At 47.6% G+C, this 13,083-nt stretch overlaps 1 protein-coding gene across 10 annotated transcripts in view; it reads left to right on the forward strand.

Moving 5' to 3' along the window:
* The first annotated feature begins 12,200 nt into the window (after positions 1–12,200).
* The window catches only part of SEMA6D (semaphorin 6D), a 37,631-nt gene continuing 36,748 nt past the window's right edge, over positions 12,201–13,083 (forward strand). For 3 of the 10 annotated variants that reach the window (XM_032762743.2, XM_032762726.2, XM_032762716.2), the window contains exon 1: positions 12,214–12,520. The gene's annotated coding sequence lies outside the window, so the exon portion shown is untranslated. Of the gene's footprint in view, positions 12,521–12,569; positions 12,889–13,083 lie in introns of those variants that run through there. The other 7 variants (XM_032762761.2, XM_032762751.2, XM_032762734.2 and 4 more) reach the window with 5 other exon arrangements.

Below are 13,083 nucleotides of genomic sequence, written 5' to 3' on the forward strand. Positions count from 1 at the left end.
GTTTGCAGATACACACAACAAATATAAATCTAGTACAAAGATTTCTTTTCATCCAACTATGTCCGATTTTACTACCAATGTGGGAAACTGTAGGCGAATGTTGGTGACTTCAAGTGTGTACTTTATATCTGTATGACAAAAATGAAAATCAGAAAATTAAAATTGCAGATGTTGCTGAAGACTTTCCATTAGTCTTGGAAACATGCCATTAAATTTAAGTAATGTATTCCACCGTTTTTGCCCTAAATGTTTGAAACATACTCTCTCTGTCAAATGATAGGCAATGTTATGTACCAAACTAAGAAGCTAATAACTATAAAATTAAAGAGATTTTCTACTTTATTTTCATGTTTCTTGTAGACATAGCATTATAGTGAGCCTTGTGAAGTCTGCCACTAACAGCGCAGCTAAAACATTCAGAAACTCCTATCAGTCTGAGTGCATGAGATTTAATCATTCTCTTAGTTATTTCCATTTATTTTATTTTTTAAAAAAGATGAATTGGACACTAATACCCTCTGAGACAGGCCATGTGAGCTACAGTCAGGGGTTAACTCAGGTCTTACAAAGACCTGTCAAAAGACGCAAACAATAAAGACTTCCCCTACCCATGTACTTAGACTGAGAGTTCAAAAAAGGCTTTTAGTGGCCCAGATCTCTTTAAAAATTAATAAATGATTGCTCTGTTGCAGCCAAAGTTCAGGATCTTAACAGAGTGGATTTTTTCCCACCTCGTCTGTCCATACCATATTCTGTTCTGTTTAGGTTCTCTTACTACATCTATCTCCATTGTTGCTGAGCCTGACCCGCAAGGGTGTGGCTACTTCAAAGCCCTTGGAGCTGCTTCTTACAGGGCCTGATTCTGCTCATTCAAATAAATGGGAGCTTCAACGTTGACTTCAAGGGCTGTTCTTGGAGCATGAAGAGAATGATATAATTCACCACAGTTGGAGCTGGCCTCACTTCATTCTGCTGGGTCCTTGACAGTGCCTGCACTGAGAGCATGCAGCTGGACTTCTTTCCTCGTGGAGAGAATAAACCCTCTCTCTGCCAGCCACTGGATGGGGCCTATACAGCCTGTCACACTTGGTTTATTTACAGGGTGGTTCTTTTTAAATGATTAGAAAGTATGTAGTTTTTACCACTGCAGCTTTCTTTGCAAGGGAACGCCAAGGCAGAAAATTTCTTGAAAGAATGTTTGCTTTGAACCTCATTTAAAATCAAAAAGTTCAAGGGGAAAAGGTGTTTTAAAAGCTATTTTGCCAGCTTCTATAGTCTTTTTTAAAAAGGCTCAATGTTGTGACTAGTGCTGGGGTATGCTAGGGCCTTGCTATGTTCACTCTTTGAATTGATTTTATTCTCTTTGACTTCTAAGCACCCAGATTTCACTTTAGGCGCTTGGCAATAATTAAAATATACAATACAAAGAATTTACAAACAACAGACCAGTGCCTTACTCCATCTTTACTGAGGCAATCTTCACTCTGCAGCCAGCTATGAGGATCCTGGACATTCCTTGCCCTGCATCACCTGGCAAGTAGCAGAATCCTTCTTGTTAGTCACTAGCTGAGCAGGGGAGTAGGACAGAAAATAGGCCAGGTGCAACACCAAATATTTGTGGTTCTCTTTTATTATATTAATTGTTACTACCACTTTGCATCTGACTCCATTGAGTGGATTGGGGGTATACAGACAGATGCAAGGCTGAGCAATTGAATACCCAACAGAGGAGCCCAGAGATAGCAAGCTTGTCATCCTGCCCCAGGACATCCTGGCCGTGGAGGGCTCTGCGTCCTGCCGCATCTCCCCCAGTGGCAGCATCGGCTTCAGTCTGGACGTGACACTTACTGCTACATTGCATCTGCCTGCATCAAATGGATTGGGGATGTAGAGACAGATTGGAGGCTGAGAGTGAATTTCAAGCTTATCACTTTAAAATCCCAATATATGGCTCTCCTGCCTGTAGCACACACCCCAAGCTTTCAGTGGCTGTTTTGGGTGTATAAGGAATGCGTGATTGGACCCCCTGTTCATATTTTAAATTAAGTGTAAAGCAAACAGTCTTTCAAGAAATTTTCTGCTTTGGCGTTCCCTTGCAAAGAAAGCTGCAGTAGTAAAAACTACATAATTCCCAATTATTTAAAAAGAAAGAAACGTAAATAAACCAAGTGTGACAGGCTGTATAGGCCCCATCCAGTGGCTGGCAGAGAGAGGGTTTTGTCATTTATATTTCTAGATAGTGTAAGTGTATTCAGACATTGATGCAATACAGTTGCCAAGCTGGGGTGATGGTAGACATCCCATCCATGTTAACAGAAAATTATCCCCATGTCTCTGAGATGACAGGTATGTCACCTAAGACTGCCACACACCTGGAGACACAAGGCAGGCTAGAAAAATAGAAATCAGGAGAACAATGATTTTAAAGTGAAAGTTTGACAGTCAGAAGCATTTTAAGAAAAACTTTCAACACAACCATCATGAAGGTGCTAAAAATGTTAAATGTCTATTAGGCATATTTTAGAAAACTATAATTGCTTAAAAATCTCTCCCATAATTTTTCTTGAGCAGCAGTACACTGGGAGTTATTACAGAAAAGTGAGGAAATACCATTTTTAATGTTGTGAAGAACGTTGGTAATGTACAATGTGGACTGGATACTATTTAGAGATAAAACTGTGATCTTTACCTTTATGCTTGCCGTCTGTCGGTGCTGTAATTGTTATAAATACTTGTTTCCCAGCATCTATATAACCCAGAAGTCTTATAATAGCAATTTGTGTGTCTAGTTTATTGCTGTAAATCATAGGCGGAAGTAGTCCTCTTATGACTTACATTATTGGAAATCCGGGACTCAAGGAACAAAAGTGGCTGGCCAATTTGTAATGCTCTGCCTGTCAAGCAGAGGAATTTGAATCCATATTCCCCAATCCAGCAGGAGCTGGGAGCATTGAATAGGCAGCACACTCAAGTCTGAGCATAGAGCAGCTCCACTCTGGCAGATTAAAGCCTAGTGTTAAAGTGTTCCAAAGGGAGGTCTGAACAGTCAGCCACTAACAGGATTTGGTGGCTGTGATGTGGATTCACAGGGGCAGAAGGCTAAAGCAAGGGAACCAAAAGGTTCCTCAGGTATCCATCAGGCATATTAAACCCCTTTAAAGTTTGTATAAGGAAATGGTAGCACTTGAACACCTGGTAATTATCAGCTACAGGCTGTAGGCCCTTACTCCTGTACCAATGATGAGAGAAGAAATATTACTTTTAGGCTTCCTATTTTCAGCATGTAGGCTTTTAAAAATCCAGAAAAAGGCATCAAGAAGAGGGTTCTTTAATAATCAGTGCAGATGAAAAGCCCATTTTTCCTTGAAGAGCTCTGCATGTATTCATGTGGTGCTCAATACACGTCTGTGGGTATGTCTACACTATGGGATTATTCCGATTTTACATAAACCGGTTTTGTAAAACAGATTGTATAAAGTCGAGTGCATGCGGCCACACTAAGCAACATTAATTCTGTGGGTGTGTCCTGTACCGAGGCTAGCGTCGATTTCCAGAGCATGCACTGTGGTAGCTATCCCGTAGTTCCCGCAGTCTCCCCCGCCCTTGGAATTCTGTGTTGAGATCCCGGTGCCTGATGGGCAAAAAACATTGTCGCGGGTGGTTCTGGTACAGCCTCATCCCTCCCTCCGTGAAGACAGACAACCGTTTTCGCACCTATTTTTCCTGGGTGAACTGTGCAAACGCATAGAACAGCAGCATGGACCCTGCTCAGATCAAGACCGCAAATCGGGGACATTGTAAACACCTCACGCATTTCGTGCAGTTCTATGCTGAACCAGGACCTGCAAGCCAGATGAGGAGAAGGTGGCTACGGCAAAGCGGCAACGAGAGTGATGAGGACATGGACACAGAATCTCTCAAACCGCGGGCCCCTGAGCTTTGGAGATCCTGCTGGTAATGGGGCAGGTCTAAGCCATTGAACGCCGATTTTGGGCCCGGGAAACAAGCATAGACTGGTGGGACCGCATGTTTTGCAGGCTGGGACGATTCGCAGTGGCTGCGAAACTTCGCATGCATAAGGGCACTTTCATGGAACTTTGTGACTTGCTTCCCCTGCCCTGAAACGCCATAATACCAAGATGAGACAGCACCTCACAGTGAGAAGTGAGTGGCAATAGCCCTCTGAAAGCTTGCAATGCCAGACAGCTACCGGTCAGTCGGAATCAATTTTGGAGTGGGCTCCTCACGTGGGGCTGCTGTGATGCAAGTAGCCAAGCAATCATTAAGCTGCTGCTACGAAAGGTTGTGACTCTGGGAACCGTGCAGGTCACAGTGGATGGCTTTGCTGCAATGGGATTCCCTAACTGGGGGTGGGGGGCGCAATAGATGGAACCCATATCCCTACTGGAGCACCAGGGCACCAGTACGTAAACCGCAAGGGGTACTTTTCAATGGCGCTGCAAGCACTGGTCACAGGGACGTTTCACCACCATCCACGTGGGATGGCCAGGAAGGGTTCATGACCCTCGCATCTTCAGGAACACTACTCTGTTTAAACAGCTGCAGCAGGGGAATACTTCCCAGACCAGAAAATAACAGTTTGGGGATGTTGAAATGCCTGTAGTTATCCTGGGGGACCCAGCCTACCCCTTGATGCCATGGTTCATGAAGCCATACAACAGGCAGCCTGGACAGTAGTCAGAGCTGTTCACTACACGCTGAGCAAGTGGCAGAAGGTGGTAGAATGTGCATTAGCCCGTTAAAGCGCGCTGGCCTTAGACTCACGCCTCAGCCAAACCATGTCCTCTTTAGTATTGCGGCTTGCTGTGTCTCCACAACTCTGTGAGAGTAAGGGAGAGACTTTTATGGGCGGGAGTGGGAGGCTAGGCCAAAATCACCTGGCCATGATTACCGCAGCCAGAAACAGCCAGGGCAATTGAAAGGCCACCACGAGCAGTGCACATCAGAGAAGCTTTGAAAAACGAGTTTCATCATAGGCCAGGGGTAATGGTGCCAACTGTTGTTTGTCTTTCCCTTGAGAACACCCCCCCATTCCCTTGCATGACATTCCCCTGTAAGCAACCCACCCCTTCCATATAACAGCTGCTTAAGGTAAAGTCTATCATTTAAATCATGTAATATCTTTATTAAAAGTCATTATAAAAAGGGGGGACTAAAGGTTTATCCCGGTGTGGTTTGGAGAAGGATAGGAGGGAAGAAAGCCAACTAAAAAGTTTTCAGAGTCAATAGCTTTTGGTTGGGCTCCATGGGAGTGGGTGGGCGGGTACCGACGAAGCCTTCCACCGCATTCTTACATTCTGGGTGAGGAAGTGGAACAAGGTGATGGTGAGGGTAGTTACACAGGGCTGCAGCAACACTTTGGGTGACTGCTGCTCTGAGCTCCCAAAGATGTCAGAGGAATTGCATTTGGTCACACAGCAGCCCAGCGTTGCAATCCGCCCAACCGCATATCCCTACACCCTGATCTCCTGGTGCATCTCTCCTCGAGCTCTCCTCCGTGTCTCAAGTCACTGGCCTCTTCCCCTGTAATTATAAATACGCTCTTGAACACTCCATTCACTTTGATGAGCTCTTTCATTGGCGGGGTTACTTCCATGAATTTCCGAGAACATGTTCGTCTCATTCTTTTTTTTTTTTCCTCTGCCTTATCTGAGATTAGCCTTTGGGAATGGATTAGGGAGGCTGAAAAATTTGCAAGCTGCATGAGGGAGGTAAAAAGGGAGAAGAAGTATTTAAAAAGATACATTTACAAGAAACAATGGTTATACTCCTTTTCACAGTGATACACACTATTCACCATTAACATAGCAACATGGATTTCACTACAAGGTCCAACATTTTGCATCTTTAATATTGAGTGCCCGCGGCTCCTGGTGTTGAGATCTCACAGACGCAGGTCCGGCCAGCCAGAATTCAACTTGCATGCGGCATGGTAAGCCATTTTCCCCTTTCGGCTTCTGCAGCCTTCATATACACAGTCCTCCTTCCCAATACCAAGCAAAGCCCCGTTCAGTGCTGGCTTCTTTCCTTTACATGCAGCAGCAGAAACCACCCACCACCATCCAATTCTCTGGGATGATCGCTTTAAACTAACCCCCCACTACTTGGCTGTATCATGAGAAGATCAATGCGTATCAACCCCTTTCCCCTCCCCCCGACCGCATGGCTTTTGGGCAGGGAAGATCCGGCAGCCACAACGTGAAAAAAGCTCAGTGCCATTAACCGCCCCTGCCCTTGTTTGACTACCATGAAGGAGTTTCTTTTAAGGCAACAGCAAACCAGACCCAGAGGGAATGGCCATCTCTGTCCTTTAAATGAAATTCCTGAATTTCAAACAGGTTACCCATGAAAACCGATATCGACTCTCCCTGAGGATAACACAGCGAGATAAGAATGATGTTGCCTTGAATGCCAAGCAATCACCGGACCAATACGCAGCTAGCTTGTCATGCAATGATACCAGAATTACTAGCTACATGCATGGCGGGTCCAAGTATCCACCTAGCTGGACGGAATAGGCGCCTTGCCAAACCTTCTGCAAAGGCTATTGGCGACCTCCGGAAAGCTTCAATGAGAGTCCTGGAGCATTTCCGCTCCAATCCCCAGACATCGTTAACAAAACTTTCCAATAACTGTACTGGCCGTGAAATGATCAATCCTCAGGCAAATCAATCATTAAAATGCTTGCTTTTAACGCGTTTTATATTACAAAGGTACACCTCACCAAGAGGTGGCGTTCATTGTCTGGGCACTGCCCTTGGAGGCTGGGAGGGGTAATTCCGTCTGGTGTGAGGAAAAGCTCTGGCTGTATGGGGAGAAATGGAGTGGCCTGTGTGCTCTTCTGCAAGCTCGTCCTCCTCTTTCTCCTCTCATGCATTCCCCGTAACAGAATCCTCAAGCGCATGGTTGAGAATTACCACCTCCCCCGGACTCCACGGCAGGGATGGGGTATGGTGGCGGACTCCCCGTAGAATTGCATGCGCTCAGGTAGAAGCAGCGCAATGTTTTGGCCCTGCCCTGGACCTTCCGTTTGCTTCTTTTAGGTTTTCTGGTAGGCTTGTTCCTGAGCTCCTTAATTTTCACTCTGCTACTGCACTGAGTCCCTGGTGTGGCCTTTCTCCACATGGCCTTGGAAATTTTTTCAAATGTTTTTTCATTTCGTCTTTTGGAACGGAGTTCTGTTAGCACAGAATCCTCTCCTCATATAGCGATCAGATCCAGTACCTCCCGTGCGGTCCATGCTGGAGCTCTTTTTCGATTTTCAGGAGGCTGCATTGTTACCTGTGCTGATGAGCTCTCCACGCTGGCCAAACAGGAAATGAAATTAAAAAGTTTGCAGGGCTTTTCCTGTCTACCTGGCCAATGCATCCAAGTTCAGATTGCTGTCCAGAGCGGTCACAGTGGTGCTCTGTGGGATACCACCCGGAGGCCAATACCGTCGATTTGCGGCCACACTAAATCTAATCCGATATGGTAATACCAATTCAGCACTACTCCTCTCATCGGGGAGGAGTACAGAAACAGGTTTAAAGAGCCCTTTATATCGATATAAAGAGCCTCGTTGCGTGGATGGGTGCAGCATTAAATTGGTTTAACGCTGCTAAAATCGGTATAAACGCGCAGTGTAGACCAGGCCTGGGACTATCAGCCCTGCCCCCTAGTACCACTACTCAGTGTGATATTGACTGGGGCTAATGCTGCATGAAACCAAAAGCTGCATGAAAATAATGTTTTGTGCATATCAGTATAAACTAATATCAGTACAAATTATTATTTACCTCTGCTTTGGGGGGTTGGGCATTAGCCACTAAATATCACCGTAAATCTAAAATTGTCAGCCCTAATTACAACAGTCATAATAACTACAATCTAGTTCATTTTTTTAATCTTTGTTTATTACAGTAGTGTAAGTCATAATGTATCTGTTCATTTTGCAAGGCTGAGTCAAAGGCAGTTAATACAATAAGAACTGTGCACATCTTCACAGTAATTAATTACATATCTGATAGGTCTGTACAGTAGGGAGATGCCTTTTAACTCCATTGAAATGCATTGGATTAGGAGTGTTTATTGAAGGAAAATAATAGGAAAAAATGGTAAATATTTTTGTTAAAACATAGTGACTGTGATGATTTAACCATTATCAAATCCTAACATTATTGTGATGTGACCATGGTACCATAAGTGACACCCCTATTCTTACAGAAACGTAATTGGTCCTTAAATGAGAGCACAAGACATCAAACACCAGTTTTACGACTTATCCAAAGGACATCATCTTGGTCATGTGTTAAACTGAAACCTCTTTTAAAATTATATGAACATTCTCTGATTGGTCTCCCGTTCTGATATCTGGAATGTTAAGGGCCAGATTGTGAATCGGGAAACAGATCACAGGGAGTCTTCCTCTTCCTTTGCTCACCTGAGCTGGGGAGCATGCAGACAGCACAAGGCGAGTGCTGGTGGGTGTGCTAGACTTCCCACAGAACCTACTGGTGTGCTAATCCTAAATTTCAGTGCTAGGTAAAATTTTAAGGAACAATTACAAAACCCTTGAAGAATGAGGTTCAGTATGAAAATACTGGTATGCCCTCATGGACTGCAGTTTTATTAGTAAGAACTGCTGTAAGACATGCAGAGAACAGAGAGACTTATCCCATGCCCAGTTTTAATTTTTTTGGCATGGGCAGCCTGCATACATGAGTATGAAAGTTCTGTAAAATGAGAGAAGAGAGGCTCTGTGCAGCGTATATGCTTCTGAGTATAGAGATATTTAGTGAACTGAATCCTTCTCCGAGATGCAGTCACAGTGCACACTATAAGCTTTCTCTGCCCTCAGGTTTGCAACTTGATTCCTAATCAAGCCAACATTCACCATTTCAGCACCTTTAGTCAGTGTGAAAATTTTAATGCCTGCAGCATAAAGTTGTTCCCTCAAAGCAGAAAATAAAGAATGTCTTTACAGCTCTAAACAGGCAAAAGCTTCTGGGTCACAAAATAGCTATGCTGAATGTCTGCTGTAGAGAAGCTTGCAATGATGTAGCTTTCAGCCTGTCGCCACCAGAGAACATCAGAGTGAAACAGACAAAGGATTGATTTGCCAGAAATGTCGTATTCCCATGAATGAGAGTTTTTTGGAGGTCACTAAACAGAATTGACTGTGGGCCAAATCCTGCAGTCTTTACTTAATTTACTTGGTTCTCAACATGCAAAACTTCCACTGTGAAGGCAATGTGAGTTTTGGCTGAGTACAGACTTGCAGGATCAGCCTAGCATATTTCTTCAGTGTAAGTAGCACCTACTCACAAGTTTTGTGAGGGAAAAAAAATTAGGGGCAGGGCAGTTCAGCACCAACCCCCCAGAGTATTTACTGTTGTTCAGTTTCACAAGTTTAGATGAAACAGTTGGGGTATGGATTTCAGAGGAGTAGTCGTGTTAGCCTGTATCAGCAAAAACAATGGCATAAGCTTTTGAGGGCTAGAACCCACTTCATCAGAGGCATGAAGTGAAAAATACAGGAGACGGTCCTAAAGCTTGAGTAACTCCAAGCCTTTCGCAGTGACAAGCTGTGAATTAGTTTAAAGATGAAATTCTGTTTTCCCACCATAAAAGAGAGCACAGATGATAAAGTTTGGTGAGCAATCATTTTTTTCTTTTCCTTCTTTTTTTCCCAAGGAGCTTCCAAAGTCTTTCATGACATTTTGGGCTTTAAGTGATTCATAGTCCATCTGACAATTAATAAATAATAGCTGAGTCCTGGAATTAATTTCTAAGATTAAAACCTTTGTTTCTGAATATATGACTTCTTTCTGCTGATGATGGGCTACTTAAAATGATGTCACTTCAAGGACATCTCTTTTCCCCCCTTCCTCCTCCTCTCTCACTGTAAAACTGACTTTCATTAGTGTGCAAAATGATACTGGACTGAACGGCTGGCCTGAAAAGGAGACATAAGCGTGCCTGTGTGTGCTCCACACCAACAGCAAATGCTGTTTGACTGCCGCTTCCCAGCTGTTTCCGAGGTGCTAAAGTGGTGGTGTGATCGGGAGGCAAGAAATTGCCTGACCAATAGGGCTTGGCTACATTGGCACTTTACAGCGCTGCAACTTTCGTGCTCAGGGGTGTGAAAAAACACCCCCCTGAGCGCTGCAAGATGCAGCGCTGTAAAGTGTCAGTGTAATCAGGGCAGCAGCGCTGGGAGCGTGGCTCCCAGCGCTGCACTCTACACCAGTAAGGGATGTGGTTTACAAGCAGCGCTGGGAGAGCTCTCTCAAAAATGCGGCTTCTGACTACACTCACACCTTCAAAGCGCTGCTGCGGCAGCCTCCCTGGCGCTGCCGGGCAGCGCTTTGAAAATTTCTAATGTAGCCTTACCCATAAGGATGGCTACACTTGCAAGTTGCAGCGCTGGTGAGGGGTTACAGCGCTGCAATTTAGCAGGTATCTACACTTAAAAGCTCAGCCAGCGCTGCAACTCCTGTTTGCAGCGCTGGCTGTACACCTGGGTCCGCTTCCGGTGTAGCAAGTCCAGCGCTGCTGTTGCAGCGCTGGTCATCAGGTGTGGACACTCACCAGCGTTTTTATTGGCCTCCAGGGGTATTAGGACTTATCCCAGCATTCCTTTTCAGCCTCTCTGGTCACCGCTTAGCACTCCACTGCCCTGGGTTCAGAGCCTGGAGAAGGGGGAGGGTGTAGAGTAACCCGAGAGGGAGAGCGGGCTTGCCGCGCTCTGGCCGGAGCTCCGGCCGGGGGAGAGCGGGGCTTTGAGAGTAACCCCAGAGGGACGGAGAGCGGGGCTTGCCGCGCTCCGGTCGGGAGAGCGGGCTTGCCGCACTCTGGCTAGTTGCAGACTCATTGAGGACTCTCATAGAATTGTCAGATGCCTTTCTGTAAACACACACACACACACAAATACTTCTCCGCCCCTTTTATCCAAGGAAAGGAAATAACAAGTATAGATCAAAATGCAAAACTACCAAACCATTTATTTTCATCCTCTATTCTACATCACTACAGAGCCTGGCCTTTAATCCGAGTTCTGCGTTAACTTGAAGAACAATGCTACACTTTTCCTTGTCATGACCAGATGCAAAGGCAATTCACTTGTGCCCAGGAGATCTACATTTTGTCTCCTGGCTCCTTGCATGCCTCTGCTTAAGCATTTTGTATGGTATGTAAACCACAGTCACAGGAGCTTTCCTTTCAGCCCTGAGGACAGGTATGCCGGACTTTACAGACGCAGTTGACAGCCCTTTCAAACCAGCTGGAACGGAGCCCCGGCCAGAGCGCGGCAAGCTCCGCGACGCGGCAAGCTCCGCGACTCAATCCGGCTGGAGCCCCGGCCAGAGTGCGGCAAGCTCCGCGACTCCGCTCTCATGGCTGGAGCCCCGGCCGGAGCGCGGCAAGCCCCGCCGCCCGGCTGGAGCTCTAGCTGGGAGAGCGGGGCCATGCCGCGCTCCCGCCGGCGCTTCACTCAAAGGAGCGGGACCATGGAGCAGACCGCAGCCGGGGATGGGGTAAGTTTAAAAAAAAATAAATAAAAAGGTGCCCTTTAGGCGGGGGGTCCGATTCCCTGGCAGCAGGGGTCGTTGGAACAGGAAGCGGAATGACCCGCACCCTTCCGTCCCCTTCCCACAACGCCAAAATGGGACCAGGTGCTCTGTGGGATAGCTGCCCACAATGCACCACCTCACAACAGCGCTGCAACTGGTGCAAGTGTGGACACCCTGCAGCGCTGGCCGTACACAGCTGTACGAGCACAGCTGTAACTACCAGCGCTGCAAAACTGCCAGTGTAGCCACAGCCAATGGGTGTAGCGTGCAGCGATGGGAGCCGATCTCCCAGCGCTGCCGCCCTGATTACACTGACACTTTACAGCGCTGCATCTTGCAGCGCTCACGGGGGTGTTTTTTCACACCCCTGAGCGCGAAAGTTGCAGCGCTGTAAACTGCCAGTGTAGCCAAGCCCTAAGGCTGAACTTTGCGGAAAGACTGTGCGTGCAGCGCCTGTTGGCAGCCGCTGTTTGTCCTCGGGATGTCTGAAATAAGCCCTGCATAATAAAGGCAGGCGGCGGGGGAGAGCGGGAGAGAGCAGGCTCCTCCATGACCGCTGCCAGTGTGGCTGAGGCGCTTGCCGCTGGTGTAGCAGCTCCTGGGCGGTGGGGGGGGCTGAGGAGGAGGAGAGGCCACGGAAGGGTCACCCAGCGCTGGGGGCCTCAGCAACAGCAGCCAGTGAGGGCAAGCGGCCCAAGCCTGCCTCTGCGAGCCTAGGGGGGGTGGGACCCTGGGCTCCAGCCGCCTGATTGTTGGGAGGGAAGGAGCCGCTCTTGACGAATTGACTGGAGATGGCTCGAATTACACCGTTTGCTGTGCGCGCGTTTGTTTTGCTCCCGGTTTGTCCCGGCGCTCCCAGAGCTGGCGGGGTTCAGGATTACGCCGGAGCAGCCCGACGCTAGCCTCCGGCTTTGGGTTTTGCCGTAGCGCTCGCCTTCCCGTATGAGGTAAGCGGTTCATTTGCAGCCCTTGGTGCTGGCAGGGCTGAGGCTGAGCCGCGGCAGCAGCCGCATCTCTTGCCGTCGCTGGCTGCACAGTGCCCAGGCTAGTTTTGCAGTGCGTATTGCCAGGCTGGCGTGTAAGGGACAGAAATAGGCTGAGCAAAGGTTATTTTTACTTGCTTGTTGCCGACTCTGCGTGACTGGGGGAAGGGGAGGAGACGGGAGAGAGGGTAAAAAACTTCCCAGCGTCTGCAAGGACGGTGCCGAGCCCGTCCCCGTCTGCGCAGTGATTGCATCGGCGTTAGAGGCTGCGTCCCCGGGCTGCGACGCGCAAGTTGGTCTCGGGAGCCTAGTGGTGTTTATTTTGGGTACAGGTAGGTGGGTCCGAGGCCGGCGGGGAGGTGCCGTCTAGAGGCCATTGGCACTGATCCGGGCTGGGCTGGAAGAGCTGCGGGCTGTGCTGGGGAGGGTTTGTTTTGAACGCCTCCCCTCCCCCGGCTGTGCCAGCCCGCGCTGCCCGTAATGGGATGGGGAAACCTGGCAGGACGCATCGGCCAGGGAGAGCCCTT

The sequence above is a fragment of the Chelonoidis abingdonii genome, chromosome 9 (genome assembly GCF_003597395.2).
Source record: "Chelonoidis abingdonii isolate Lonesome George chromosome 9, CheloAbing_2.0, whole genome shotgun sequence".
Lineage (NCBI taxonomy): Eukaryota > Metazoa > Chordata > Testudines > Testudinidae > Chelonoidis > Chelonoidis abingdonii.